Source organism: Adiantum capillus-veneris, chromosome 23 (genome assembly GCF_014529385.1).
Source record: "Adiantum capillus-veneris isolate H3 chromosome 23, ASM1452938v2, whole genome shotgun sequence".
Classification (NCBI taxonomy): Eukaryota; Viridiplantae; Streptophyta; class Polypodiopsida; order Polypodiales; family Pteridaceae; genus Adiantum; species Adiantum capillus-veneris.
The window spans coordinates 1,867,651-1,883,828 of NC_140953.1; positions in this window are offsets into that span (position 1 = coordinate 1,867,651).

Genomic DNA, 16,178 nt, shown 5'->3' on the forward strand with positions numbered 1-16,178 from the left:
GGATTCACCTTCCATGTTTGGGGTATGCCGATAGCAGTACCGCCCAATCTCTTTTCATGTGGGGAGCAGTGCCAGAGGTTCTCTTTAGAGATAACAGAAAGCCTTTGGGAGATCTCATCTCCAAGAGGTTTTATCTCTTGTAGTCCAATGATATCAACAGGAAAATCATTGATCCAGACCCTTATTTTCTTTGCTTTGAGAGGGTTTGAAAGACCCTTGATATTCCAAGAAACTACTTTCATCAAGGAGTGCATCTATCCTTGCGATTTTTGACTGGGATTGAGGAGAGGCTTGTGACATTGACGTGTGCCCCTCTTGTTGTCCTTCTGAACTTCCATTGGGGCTGGCCCTACCTCAACGTTGACCTCTAGCTTGAGGCTACGTTTTCTTTGTTCGGGTCATTGCCTGTAGTCGCCTTGTTTTGGCTTGCTGCTACCGAATGGTCCACCTGGTTCACTTGCCTTTTCAATCTTGTGTCAGCATCTTCTTCTTCCTCTGAGTCTGGTTCAATGGACTTTGCCACATCAAATTCCTCCCACTCTGGTAATGCAGTTAGAAGGGCGAATCTATTGGGACCCCTTGTTTTGCCCTTATCCATCTGAGTTTTGTGGGCCATTACTTTCTCTGGCTTGGGGGTTGCGGTGGGGAGACACTAGGCAGAGATGAATGCGAGCTGCTTTTGTTCGGGGTAGTGTTAGGAGGGGCTTGGTCTGGTTTAGGGTTTTTCTTTGGGCATCCCCTAACGAAGTTCCCCTTCGTTCCGCAGTGGAAACAAGCATTCGGTAGGTATTTGTAGCTTATGGGTTGTTAGAAACACTCTCCGTCATCTAATGCAATAAGCATAGATTGGGGGAGCTCAACTGAAATGTCCATATCAATGAGAGCCTATGGGCTCCATGCAGAGATGTAATCCCCTCTAGATCTACCTCCTAGTACTTTGCCTAACTGCACTCCTATGACTCTGAGGTGATTGTGATAGTGAAGGGGGAGGTTTGGCAACTCCACCCAAACAGGGAAGTGATTGAGGGCATCACTCTCCACTTTATAATCCTTGTTCCATTTGAACAAGCAAAGGGGGGTCGCTCGGAACAGTCATTGCCCAATGCTTAGCACTCGGAATGCCATATTTGCAATTTTGAACACGAAGACGTATTGGTTTCTGGGTAACGCTTGTATAGTCTCAACTTCATCCTCTATTGCCCCCCACTGGTTTCAAATCCACCCGCGTAGCACGTCTGCTGGTGGGCGAGGGCCGGCGAGGAGCCCTATCAGGGCCCTGTTTTCCAAATCACTCTGGGTTTTTCTAACATGAATAGCAGGCAAAATAACATAGGGCTTACCGGTTCCATGCGGTTGATTGCCTCCTACAGCAGTCTTGCCGCTTCCTCCCTGTTGAATGCCGTGGGCAAAGCCATGGGTGGCTGGAGAGGTAGGGCCCTTAGCAGGATCCGTAGGTCCACTTGCATGCTGAGAGTGATCCGCAGGTCCACTTGCATGATGAGGGTGAGCTGATTGCTGAGAGAAGAAGCAGAAATCATGGCAAAGGATCCTCGCAGCTTGAAGCTTTTCTGCACTCCCAAGCAGAAGACTATGGTGATCGATGCCGTTGAGCAGTGCTACAGCTAGGGGGTTGTGAGGGGAGAATGAACTCGGGTCAAAGTCATTGAGTCCACCGCCATGCAGGAGAGGGCAGTTATTTTGCACAAGCGCTTGATGGGGGCATGCGCCAGTAGCCCAGATATTGGGCGGTCTCGCGCCAAAGCTTTGATGTGGTGAGATGATGGGAGATGTCATCTCTTGCATGGAGCTTGAGGGGAGCCGCCACCGAGATAGAGGCTAGAGCCTGGCTAGGGTTCCATCGCTAGAATCTGATTAAAGCCTAGGAACAAAAGTTTTAAGTTGTGCTTGTTGCGTCCAGTTGTCTTTTTTTATTAGACTCGCAACGAAACAGAGAGGGTGGTATTGGTGCCTGTAGGTCAGCATGAAAGAACCAACCATATGGGTGGATCACAAGCACTCCCCACAAGCAACAAAAGATCCTAAAGCATAGATTGTGTTGTCTTCATCCTTGATATGGGGCCTTCGAAATAATGTGAATCTTCTTCCTTCGTTGATTTCTGCAATCATCATTCTGACAAATTCACTCTGGACCTGATCCTCTTCACACTCAGTCTCAACATCACATTCCCTCTGCAGGTCACATATGGAAATGTCATGACAGTGAATATTAACAAAGTAATGTCCTAGAGAAAAGTAAACAGTAGCAAATGTAAATGTCAGAACAGTTACTAGTACTAAATAGCACACAGTAGCAAATGTAACAAATAGTAAACTGTACCAAATGTTCAGAGTACCTAAAGGACCAACTAGTACCAAAGAACAATAATCTAATAAGCACTGAATAGTACCAAATAGAAAACGGTAACCAATATGGTAAGTAGAAAAAATAGCAAGAAATACCTAAAGTACCTGCTAAGTATATCATGCTCCTACTAGAGCACAATAGTCTAGTACACAATAAATAGTACCAAATGTTAAGTACCAAACAATAAATAGTACCAAAAAATCAATATGATAAGTTTCAAACAATAAGACGACCAGCGAAACAATAAATAGTACGAAAAAATCAATATGAAAATTTCCAAATAATAAAACGACCAGATGCTAAGTACCCAAAGCACGACACTAAAAATCTAAAGTACCAAAAAGTACAAAAGGAGGTCTCCAAAGTTCCCAAAAATATTGAAGTACCAAAAGTAAAGTACCTCAGGTCAAATCATGGTACTTAAAAGTATCCATAAATATCGAACTTTTCAAGAAGTATCAAATGAAAGTACTCGTGGTCATACCAAGGTACTTAAAAGCACCTAATATGAACATCTCCATACACAAATATAAATATTATGTTCCAACAGAAGTACCAAAAGCTCTTACAAGATGTACCAAATGTCCATAAGAAATATTCAAGATGTACCAAAGGACACTTGTAGAACTAGCTATATACCAAAAGTACCAAAACAGTTCAAATAGTACCCAAGTTTTTTCATGACATTGTACAAGAAGTATGAAATGTAAATCAAGACAAGTAGCAAAAGTTCCTATCAAGCATATGGCACTACATATAGTTGCATACAGCTACATGCAAGAATATGGGACTACATACAAGAACAATTAGAAAAAAATACCATATGTAAAAATACCTATTCAATTTCCATTTGTAGAGCAAGATTCTTCATCTCCGTAGTGCCTTCGAGTCGATGTAGCATGTGTTTTGATGCATTTATATCAGTTTCCACATATTTTATCTCATCAAAATCACAAGGAACTTGTCGATGTAGTTCATGGAGGCGTTGCTAGAACAAAAGAATATCCTCCTTAATTTTCTTTGTGACAGCATTCAGGCCCTCAAACCTTAGTAAACTCTCTTTCTTTTGCTGGAGAATTGCCCTCAGCTCAGATAACCTGTTCAACTTCTGCATAGAGCTTTTCGAAACTCTATGAACAATGGCAAATAAAAAATGTAATCTACTGCCACTGTTTCAAATTGCAAAACTTTGTCCTCTTCAATATTAGAAATATTGTTGGCACCCTGTGTGTACTGCCTCTTCTTGTTGGACCCTAATAGACCAGCATGAAATTATCCACTAGCCCTCTTCCAATTTTCCACCTTCCTCTCCAATCCTCTAGGTTTACTACTGCACATGCCAAACACACTCTCCCAAAACCTTGCCCATGCAATTTTATGTCTTGGTGGGTCATTTTTAGCAGCTTGACATTTCTCAAAAGCATAGCACCTAGCAAACTTAGCTATGGTAGTAATGTCCCCACATGATGGGGGGTCCTGGTACACCTTATGAAAAAGAAGTTTGCAATCATCAATGAAAGAAGGCTGCAAATGGTGAAGGTAGACCTTTGCATTCTTCTGATACTGATATTGGAAAAAAGTAAGACATTCATCATCTCGCAGATCATAATCAGATAAGTCCTTATCAACCTTTCCTTCTATACTCAAACCATACTCCTCATGTAATTCTTTTGTAGTATAGCAGAATTGATTGAGTATTGGGTACTCATCCATTCTATTTTTCCCTAAAATATGTTGAGCTTATATGTGAAGTTACTCAATATATGGCTTCTCTATATATGGCACCCAGGTCCCCTCTATATAGACATCATCTCATGTGTGTATTCTACAAACTTTGGGGTTCTATTTCTGTGATCTCTCTTTCTCTCAACATGGTATCAGAGCAGTATGTTTTTGTTTTTGGATTTTTCTCCTCATCAAAACCGATTTTGCAGAAACTACCCACAACTTTGCAGAAGGATGTTTTTTCAAATTCTGCACCAATTTTTGAGTTATTGTTTGCGGACTGCGTACATATCTGAAAAGCAACTTCCGCTTTTTGTTTTTGATTTTTCTGCTAATTGAAAACGATTTTGCAGAAACTACCCTTGAAAGAGACGGGAATCGATGTGGTCGACAACTTTGTAAAAGGAAGTTTTTTCAAATTCTGCACCAATTTTGAGTTATCATTCGCGGACTGCGTACATACCTGAAAAGCAACTTTCGCTTTTCGGTTTTGATTTTTTTGCTAATTGAAAACGATTTTGCAGAAACTACTCGCGAGAGGGAGGGACTGGAATCGATGTGGTCTACAACTTTGCAGAAGAAAGTTTTTTCAAATTCTGCAATGATTTTGAGTTATCGTTCGCAGACTGCGTACATGTCCGAAAAGCAAGTTTTGTTTTATGTTTTTTATTTTTCTTCTAATTGAAAACGATTTTGCAAAAACTACCCGCTGAAGGGACCAGAATCAATATAGTCTACAACTTTGCAGAAGAAAGTTTTTTCAAATTATGCACTGATTTTGAGTTATCGTTCGCGGACTGCGTACATGTCCGAAAAGCAAGTTTTGTTTTACGTTTTTTATTTTTTTGCTGATTGAAAATAATTTTGCAGAAACTACCCACGTGAGGGACCACAATCGATGTGGTCTACAACTTTGCAGGAGAAAGTTTTTTTTCAAATTCTTCAACCGATTTTGAGTTATCGTTCACGGACGGCGTACATACCTGAAAAGCAAGTTTCGTTTTATGTTTTTTATTTTTCTGCTAATTGAAAACGATTTCGCAGAAACTAGCCACTGCAGGCATCGGAATCAATAAGAAACTATTCGCTTGAGCCATCAGAATCGATGTGGTCTATAACTTTGGAGAAGAAAGTTTCTTTAAATTCTGCACCGATTTTGGGTTATCGTCCGAGACTGCGCATATGTTTGAAAAGAAAAATTTTACTTTTTGCTTTTGATTTTTCTCATAATTGAAAACTTCTCAATTATATTTTTTCTTCATCAATCATATAGTTATTACTGACGTAATTTTGCTGCAGAAGCCAGTTACATATCGTTCCGATTCAGTCGAGCCGTTGATGATCGTCCAAATTCTATCGAGCTGCTGTTGGTACATGATCTTTTGTTATATGATATACTCATTCATTGATTTTCGTATAATTATTCTTTTAGAGATATAGTTTACGTGGTTTTATTGATAATTTATCGTCACGATACCATAGTGATTTTGATGGTACCATGATGATGTTTTGTTAGTACTTTGGTCATGGTGATTTTCGTTGATACCATGATGATATTTCATTCATATCATGGTTATTCTCAGTGATGCCATGATGATATTTCGTTGATACTATGGTTATTCTCGGTGATTCCATGATGATATTTCGTTGAATATTCTATGGTGATTTTTGTTGATACCATGATGATGTTTCGTTGATACCATGGTTATTCTCTGTGATACCATGATGTTGTTTCGGTGATACCATGGTTATTCTCGGTGATACCATGATGTTGTTTCGTTGATACCATGGCTATTCTCAGTGATGCCATGATGTTGTTTCGTTGATACCATGATGATTTATTCATTTTTATTGATACAATGATGATGTTTTGTTAATACTTTGATGATATCCATTGATCACTACGTTGATAAATGTTGTTTTATGTAGTATATACACATATCATTTGCATCACGTAATCACACAACTTGTACTTTTACGTTCATACTTTATATACCATATGTTTTCGTGCATATATATGTCCTCAAAAGAGTGGCGTCGCGAACCATCTCTTATGGCATTGTGAGCGTAATTATTTCACTAACGATGCTAATAATTTTCATGACTATGTTTTTTTGAGTGATGATCTATGTAGGATTGATCAAAGCATTGGTTTTATGAAGACAAACTTGGTGACAATAAAAGATTTATAAAGATATGTTTGGTGATGCCATATTGATGACAACATGAAGACATGTTAGGTGATGCAATATTAATGACAAGCTACATAGCAGATTCACGGAGACACGTTTGATTACAAGCTAGTCAATAGCCTTTACACCTCTTTATTGAACCTTTGTATTCATTGTTGTATTTGATAGGATAGGAGTAATGTAACTCCTCATAAAACATTCATTGTAAAAGGAGTGATGTATCTCCTCATAAAATATTCATTGTAAAAGGAGTGATGTAGCTCCTCATAAAATATTCATTGTAAAAGGAGTGATGTAGCTCCTCGTTTATAATATAACGGTGGGTGTATATAGAGCTGTGGGTTTTTCCCTTGATCCCCCAAGGGTGGTTTTTTCATCCACAGTTAGGGACCCTTATTTGAGCGGGGGTGTTGAGCTTATATGTGAAGCTACTCAATATATGGCTTCTCTATATATGGCACCCAGGTCCCCTCTATATAGACATCAACTCATGTGTGTATTCTACACACTTTGGGGTTCTATTTATGTGCTCTCTCTTTCTCTCTCAACAAAATATAGCAAGAAAACACAGTTAGAAATGCCACTATAGTGCCAAATGATTAAAGTACTTAGCATTCAACCATCATGTAGATAATGTCTTACAATACCTTAATTAACATGCAACCAAACCAAATGGTACAATGCCAACCATGTAAATTAGCATTGCTTACCCCTCTTTCTTTATTGTGGATCTGTTCACTTGTGCAACGGAGGATTTTCCCATGCTCTCTGTCCCCTCTGATGGATCCATGTTTTCCTCTCTTTGAGGGTTGTATTACCACTGTTGTTGCGGTGCTCGTTCTTGCTAGTATGAGGCTCATTGCGGCTGCTACTAGGAGTTTTAAATGAGCACTCTTTCATCCTAGACTGCTTCTTGTTTAGAAGAATTGAGTTTGGCTCTAGGTGCACATTTGCTGGCTGGTGTCCTCATGTTGGCAGAGGGCAATGTAGGAAGGAAAGGTCACAAGGGGATCTATGGAAAAGGTGTTTGTGAATAACGTGTAGAGTGCTCTCGCATGCAGTAGGGAGAGAGAGAGAGAGAGAGACAGAGAGAGAGAGAGAGAGAGGGAGAGAGAGTTCAAATCAGTCCCAAACGTGTGACCACGATCACATACTATACCTTGCTAAAGCATGATTGCGCTCGATCTTATAGTGTTTGAATTGTACTTTTTAAAATGTAACCTTTAAAAAGTCCAAATGCAAGCTCCCTCCTCCAAGAACCCTACAACAACCAAAGTGTCAAACAACCAAATAGGTACAATTTTCGTACCACCAAACCCTGCTTTCAGCCAGGATGCTAGCAAGATATTTTCAAGTGACGCTAACTCTCCACAAGGTGGTCACAAGCTGCACATGCGGCCAAGAGACCACAATGCACTAGCCAGCTCCCAACTGCTGTAGCTTTGTGTGCGATCAGCCACTGAAACAAGGTGACTCGCCTCGGTTGTCTGGAGTCCCACAGCCTCTCCCAAAAAACTGCCAAGAACTCAGCTCTGAGCCCCTCCTCCTGCCAATGCGGTGCTGCAGCGGGGCGGGCCTCTTTTTGTGCTGCTAGTATATGACGTTGTCAAGAGTTTTTTGGAGTAAGGGATTGCCCATATGTACATACACATGCATGGTGCATCGAATAAAGGATTGCCCAATTTCCGTAGCCAGGTGGTTACGTGGGGCCCACGTGTGTATAGGTAGGACAGGGTGTACATAGTGCAGCGATTTTCACTATTACCAGTACCAGTGTGTTTTTTCTACAATAAGGAGGAGTTGGTAGCGCGTAAAAATTCTCGAGGAAGCTATCCGCGGGCCGACGACATCAGGTAAGCAGGTGCGTCAGATGGCATCTAGTGGTGTCAGGACGTTAAATGGGGTCAGTACTTGCACACGGAGAAGTACGGACACGACGTGGGTATTTTCTTGTGATACTTATGCAGAAAGGTCATCATGAGGACCACTTTTTGGGGCTAGTTCACGTGGTTTTGGGATGCATTATTGGGAAAAGCTGAGTGCCAGGTGTGCGGATGATGCAAAAAGGTGACAACTATGCACAGCGAGGTCAGTTTTTGCACTGTTCGGGGTTCGTTTGAGGTCATCTAAAAGGTCAAGGGTGCCCAACTAATAAAGCTAAGTGTGGGAACTGAAAAAAATGAGAGAAGATCAGAAAAAACGTGGAGAAGAGAGGAGGAACAACCACATGTGTGTTTTTGTTCATTTTGGAGCCTGTTTTGGCCGTAAACTGCTCATCTGAGGTCGGATTTGAGCACTTTGACATTGTAGACTGGGGTTTTGGGCCATTCCGGACGCGATGGCACTGTCCATTTTGCCAAATTCATCACTCTTTTTATACTATTTTGGATGTGTAAGTTTATCCTATGAGCGAAGCTTCTGCTCCAGTTTGTGATTGTATCTGGCTTATTTTACCCATATTGTGTGAGCTATTTGCCCCATTGGTGTTGGCCCAATCTCATTTGTATCTAAATATCAGAAATTCTCCTCTTTTGAGCTGAGTTTTTTGGGTGTGTGTGTGTGTGTGTGTGTATGTCTCTGTGTGGACTGGGTAAACGGATAGTCTCTCTTCTCTCACTCCATCGGTGTGTTCCCTGTCTCGGCCAGGTGGATTGTGTAAGCCGAGTGGTGCCCCATAGTGTGTGTGTGTATCTTCCCAAGAGTGTGTGTCGGGTTGTTATAGAGGCGTTCTGTGTGTTTTCTCCCGCTCACATTCTTTTGGCTCCCCCACGGAGGATCTTCTTCAAGTACCTTCTGCTTCAAGCTTCGAGCTTCGAGATTCGGGATTATAGGTTGCAGGTTGCAGATTACAGGTTACAGGTTATAGGTTACATGTACAGGGACATGTACACGTGATTCACACAGGTATAGATAGCTGGAGTACAGTGATATACTAGAAGTGGTGTCACTTGTAGTTGTTGTGGGTATGCATCACTTGACGCCTGTTTGAGCGCATTGTCTGCTGGATTGTACGTTACTTGTGGAAACTGTCATTGTACGCCTTTGTGGAGCCATATTTGGTTTTATTTGGCAGTCCTAGCTATTTTTGACTTGACTATACACGATTTTCATAAGCCTTCGTGTGAGGGTCGATAGCGTGAGGTTTTATTGAGCTGGGGGATTCTCAAATGTGGAGATCCTTTCAGTGATACAGGTAGCTTTGGGAGAATATACGTTGGAGAGTAGAGCTAAAGAAGCTGAGGACATATGAAGATGCACTAGAGGTAGCAAGGAACAAAGAGGGGAAGTTCAGGAAAATGAGCCAGTTAGGGGTGGAGTCTTTGCCCATGAGGTCTGAATTTCAGCCTATGGGCTCTTTGCAAGGTCGCATGCCAGGGGTTCATCATGAACCAGTGGTTTCTGTTCCTCCTCACGTTATGCCAGCAGTGGTCATTACATCGGTGCAAGATGATGGGCTAAGGAAAGACATGAGGCAAGTGGTCGATTTGATGAAGAATCTCGACCTAAACATGCTAGGTCAAGTGGAAAATAATCGAGGTCGAGGGAGGTTTTCAAATCAGCCAGGAGGTGAAGAAAGGCCTAGGAATGGTGTTGGACAAAGCAATGGTAGGTTTTGGAGGCAGACGTCCACATGTTATAATTGTGGAGAGTTGGGTCACATCAGCCCGCAATGTGATAAGCCACCAAGGATGGAGGGAGACATGTATCCATTGCCAAGACAGGTGCTAGCTAGGTCAAATAATTATGGCATCGAAATTAAGGGAGACGAAGGAACAAGTGGACTGACCCAGGAGGAAAAGGGAAAGACAAAAGTTCTAAGTGTAGTCACCTTGGAGAAGGCATCAAACCTAGAGGATACATTAGTGATGCCTATTGGAAAGAGGACCACAAAGGAAAAGCAAGGAAGAAGTGCCCCAGGTCCTAGTAAGAAGAAAGGAAAAAGCCATGAAGGCGAGGATGTCAAGGCCAAGAGGAAAAGGAGAGCTCGTCGAAAGTTTCATGTTTTAGATTTTCCACTAGGGGATGGGCAATTAAGCTATGACTTGAAGGAGGATTTGACGAGTAGGAAGGCAGATGTTACTTTTGGGAAGCTTATAGAGATGGTGCCTAAGCTAAAGTGACAGTGGAAGAGGATGGTTAACCCAATGGAGAAAGAGCCAGAGAGAGGTTCAGTAAAGGTGTTGGCAATGGATGAGCTACCAGACATTTGTCCAATAGTAGATGTGTGGCATAAAAGGAAAAATTTAAGACAAGGTTATGTGGATGGCGGAGCCCAAATATGCGTCATAACACACTCATACGTTGTCAGGAGTTTTTGGAGCAAGGGATTGCGCATATGTATATATACATGCATGGTGCATCAAATAAAGGATTGCCCATTTTCCTTAGCCAGGTGGTTATGTGGGGCCCACATGTGTACAGGTAGGACAGGGTGTACATAGTGCATCGATTTTCACTATTACCAGTACCACTGTGTTTTTCTACAATAATGAGGAGTTTATAGCGTGTAAAAATTCTCGAGGAAGCTATCCGCGGGCCGACGACATGAGGTCAGCAGGTGCGTCAGATGGCATCTAGTGGCGTCAGGAGGGCGAACGAGGTCAATATTTGCACGCAGATGAGGACGGACACAACGTGGGTGTTTTCTTGTGAGAGTTACGCAGAAAGGTCATCATTAGGACCACTTTTTGGGGCCACTTCACGTGATGGCGAGATGCATTATTGGAAAAAAGCTGAGTGCCAGGTGTGCGGATGATGCAAAAAGGTGACAACTATGCACTGCGAGGTCAGTTTTTGGCCTATTCGGGGTCCGTTTGAAGTCATCTAAAAGGCCAAGGATGCCCAAATAATAAATCTAAGTGTGGGAACTGAAAAAACGTGGAGAAGAGAGGAGGAACAACCGCAGGTGTGTTTTTGCTCATTTTGGAGCCTGTTTTGGCCGTAAACTGCTCATCCGAGGTCGGATTTGAGCACTTTGACATTGTAGACTGGGGTTTTGGGCCGTTCCGGACGCGATGGCGCTATCCATTTTGCCAAATTCCTCACTCTTTTCCTGCTGTTTTTTTGTGTAAGTTTCTCCTATGAGCGAAGTTTCTGCTCTAGTTTGTGATTGTATCTGGCTTATTTTACCTATATTGTGCTAGCTATTTGCCCCATTGGTGTTGGCCCAAGCTCAATTGTATGTAAACATCAGAAATTCTCCTCTTTTGAGCTGAGTTTTTTGGGTGTGTGTGTGTGTGTCTCTGTGTGGAGTGGGCAAGTGGATAGTCTCTCTCTTCTCACTCCATAGGTGTGTTTCCTGTCTCGGCCAGGGGTGTTGTGTAAGCCGAGTGGTGCCCCATAGTGTGTGTTTGTATCACTCCAAGAGTGTGTGTCGGATCGTTATAGAGGCGTTGTGTGTGTTTTCATCCCGCTCACATTCTTTTGGTGCCCCCACTGAGGATCTTCTTCGAGTACCTTCTGCTTCGAGCTTCGAGCTTCGAGCTTCGAGATTCGGGATTACAGGTTGCACATTACAGGTTACAGGTTATAGGTTACAGAGACAGGTACAGGTACAGGTGATTCACACAGGTACAGGTAGCTGGAGTACAGTGATATACTAGCAGTGATGTCACTTGCAGTTGTTGTGGGAATGCATCACTTGGCGCCTATTTGAGCGCATTGTCTACTGGATTGTACGTTACTTGTGGAAATTGCCATTGTACACATTTGTGGAGCCATACTTGGTTGTATTTGGCAGTCCCAGCCATTTCTGAGACTTGGTCTTGAAGATAGTCATTTCTGAGACTTGATTATATGCGATTTGCATTAGCCTTCGTGTGAGGGTCGATAGCGTGAGGTTTTTATTGAGCTGGGGGATTCTCAAATGTGGAGATCCTTTCGGTGATACAGGTAGCTGGAGCACCCTTTTTGTGACCTCGCCGTAGGCTATGTACTAGTGAGTCCTGCTTTATGCTCGGGTTCTATTGTTGACAGTTTATGCATACATATACAGTCTATATTTTGGGTTCCCACTGCTCTATTTCTGGGGAAACTCTGCCAAAATTTTTCCAAGTTATGATGGCTGGTTTTTTGGTATTTTGAGCCATTTATGCTGTTATGCTGCTGAAATTTTGGCAAAATCAGAGGTTGAGTCAGGTGTGCCTTCTTGGGAGCTTCATGGTTGGCTTTAATGGATGATCAAAATGGCCCTCAGTTCACTCCTTTTCATTTAACTCAAAGAATTCAGATTAATGTTCATGTGTCCAGGAAGATCTTTTTCCAGCAGCACATAGTCTTTATGTTTGGGCCAAGAAGATTGAGAGAGATCTTGGAATGTCCTTTGCCTGTTGTCATTCCGATGATTAACTATGAAAACTCATTTGATGTGCATGTGTTTGTCCTTATCTAAAGCTGAGCTCCATTGAAGTTTCTGGGGATTGGGTAGTGAAAAGTTTTGGGTTCTTGCACGTGTGTTCGAAGGGGTTCTCAAAGCATCATAATTAGGGTAGCCATGGCTTTCTCTTATCCGGAGTTTCATGGAAGAAGTGATGAAGATGTGGAAGAATTTTTGGAAAAGATGGAGGTTGCCTGCATTAGCAACCAGATTCATGACCCTACGCAAATGTTACGCCTTCTCCAAATTTGTTTGAAGAGTGATGCACGAGTTTGGTCTAAAGCATTTGAAGAGGAGTTGCGTGTGGATGATCCACCTGTAAGGTTGAGTTGGGACAATCTACGACATGGGTTGGAAGTGGAGTTTGTGAAGATAGAAGATCCTCACAAGGTGTGGCAAGAAGTACAGGCTTTGGTGCAAAAAGAAGGTGAGCCAGTAGATGCGTACATACGTAAGTTTTCATTGGCATGGGAGCGAATGTGCAAGGCTTTAGCACCACAGGTACCCCCGCCTGACATGATGAAGAAGGACAGGTTGTTAGCTGGTCTTTGGGAGAATATACGTTGGAGAGTGGAGCTAAAGAAGCCTAGGACATATGAAGATGCACTAGAGGTAGCAAGGAACAAAGAGTGGAAGCTGAGAAAAATGAGTCAGTTAGGGGTGGAGTCTTTGCCAATGAGGTCTGAATTTCAGCCTATAGAGTCTTTACAAGGTTGTATGTCAGGGGTTCATCATGAACCAGTGGTTCCTCTTACTACTCAGGTTATGCCAGCAGTGGTCACTACAGCAGTGCAAGATGATGGGCTAAGGCAAGACATGAGGCAAATGGTAGATTTGATGAAGAATCTCAGCCTAAACATGCTAGGTCAAGTGGGAAATAATCGAGGTCGAGGGAGGTTTGCAAATCAGCCAAGAGGTGAAGAAAGGCCTAGGAATGGTGCTGCACAAAGCAATGGTAGGTTTTGGATGCAGACGCCCACATGTTATAATTGTGGAGAGTTGGGTCACATCAGCCCGCAATGTGATAAGCCACCAAGGATGGGGGGAGACATGTATCCATTGCCAAGACAAGTGCTAACTAGGTCAAATGATTATGGCATCGAAATTAAGGGAGATGAAGGAACCAGTAGACTGACCCAGGAGGAAAAAGGAAAGACAAAAGTGCTAAGTGTAGTCACCTTGGAGAAGGCATCAAACCTAGAGGATACATTAGTGATGCCTATTGGGAAGAGAACCACAGAGGAAAAGGAAGGAAGAAGTGCCCCAGGTCCTAGTAAGAAGAAAGGAAAGAGCCATGAAGGCGAGGATGTCAAGGCCAAGAGGAAAAGGAGAGCTCGTCGAAAGTTTCATGTTTCAGATTTTCCACTAGGGGATGGGCAATTAAGCTATGACTTGAGGGAGGATCTAACGAGCAGGAAGGCAGATGTTACTTTTGGGCAGCTTATAGAGATGGTGCCTAAGCTAAAGTGACAGTGGAAGAGGATGGTTAACCCAATGGAGAAAGAGCCAGAGAGAGGTTCAGTAAAGGTGTTGGCAATGGATGAGCTACCAGACATTTGTCCAATAGTAGATGTGTGGCATAAAAGGAAATATTTGGGACAAGGTTGTGTGGATGGCGGAGCGCAAATATGCGTCATAACACACTCAAGCGTTGAGAAGATGGGTCTCACAGTGGCTGGGGTGTCAGGTTTCCGGATCAGATTGGCAAACCATCAGAAAGTAAAATGTTTGGGTGTTGTAAGGAGCTTAGAAGTGGAGGCATATGATGCAAAGGCAGTGGTTGATTTTCATGTGATGCCAGCAGGGTTGGGAGATTATCCTATTATACTGGGCAGACCATGGTTAGGTGTTGTGGGAGTTGTTCAAGATTGGCGACATGGTACGATTAGCCTCTATGGAAAGACAGGTACCAAGAAGCTTTATAATATGGACACAAGGAAACGATTAGAGGAGCTTTATGAAGATAAGGATGAGTCTAGTGATGAAGACTCTTCCATGGTGACAGATGAGGACAGTGATAGCACTACCAGCAGTGATGAGGATGCTGATGTTGCATTTCTTTTGATGGACAAAGAAATCCAGGAGATTGGTTTAGTTGCATTTGCGAATGAGGTTGAAGATGAAAGTGAAGGGCCTTATGAAGTGATTGAAGGGCTGATGCAAACCAAGGTTGAGTTGTCAAAGAAGCAGGAATTGATGACACAAATGATCAGTGGAGACCTCTCAGCTATGGAGAAGGATATATATTTGCACATGCTGGCTAGTTTTCCTGATTTGTTCATTACATCATATGAAGAGATCAGAGGATTCAAGGGCAAAGAGATGCATATAGAGCTGAAAGAAGGTGCTAAGCCAATGCGGCAAAGGCTAAGAAGGATGGGTCAAGAGCAAATGGAAGCCTTGCGGGCAGAGGTGGACAAGTTATTGAAGGCGGGGTTCATAGTTCCAGTGGAGACCACAGAATGGGTGAGTCCAGTTGTAGTCAGTCCAAAGAAGGATGGGAAGTGGAGAATTTGTGTGGATTTTAAACCCTTAAATGCAGCCACTAAGAAGAACTCATATCCTCTTCCATTCATCGATCAGATCTTGGATTCAGTGGCAGGTTATCAAAGGTACAGTGTGTGTGATGGTTTTTCAGGCTATTTTCAATTGAAGATTTCTCTTAAAGACCGCACAAAGACCACTTTTATTACGCCATGGGGCTGCTATTGCTACACAGTATTGCCGTTTGGGTTGTCAAATGGACCTTCCTTCTATCAAGAGAGAGCAAATTGGGTGTTGGAACCATTCATTGGTAGTTGTGTTAAAGCTTTTATGGATGACTTCTGTGTCTATAGCAGTAGGGCTGATCACCATGAGAAGCTGCAAATGGTATTGGCTCGATATGATGAATGTGGAGGACAACTAAATCCAAAGAAATGTCATCTAGCACAGCCAAGGGTGAAGTTATTGGGCCATATGGTGTCATAAAATGGCATTGAGGCTGATCCAGATAAGGTGAAGTCTATTATTCTTCTTCCATCACCTATGAGTACGAAGCAATTAGCAACCTTTATACACAAAGTGAAGTACATGGCACGGTTTATTCCATTGTCTTCGTAGCTTCTTTATCCATTACAGCAAGTGGCAAAGCATGATCCATTGCAATGGGATGACAAGTGTGAAGAAGTGTTTCAAGAGGTGTTAGGGGGGTTGTCAGCCATGCAGGCTCCTGATTGGGAGAAAGTTTTTTATGTAAATCCATCAGTAGGGGATGATGCCATTGGAGCTATGCTATTGCAAAAGGGGAAGGGCAGCCATTATATGAGGCCAGTGTATTGTGCAAGCCGAGTGAAGTTGGTAGCGGAGAGAAAGTTATCGGAAGTAGAGCTAGTGATGGCCAGTGTAATATTTGCTTGTCGACGATTTCGTCATTACTTGCTACCACGGCCTTTTGTTTTCTTGACGAGTTATGCCTTTTTTCCACAGTTAATTAATGGTACTAACATGTCAAATGTGGTGAAGAAATGGGTAATTGAGC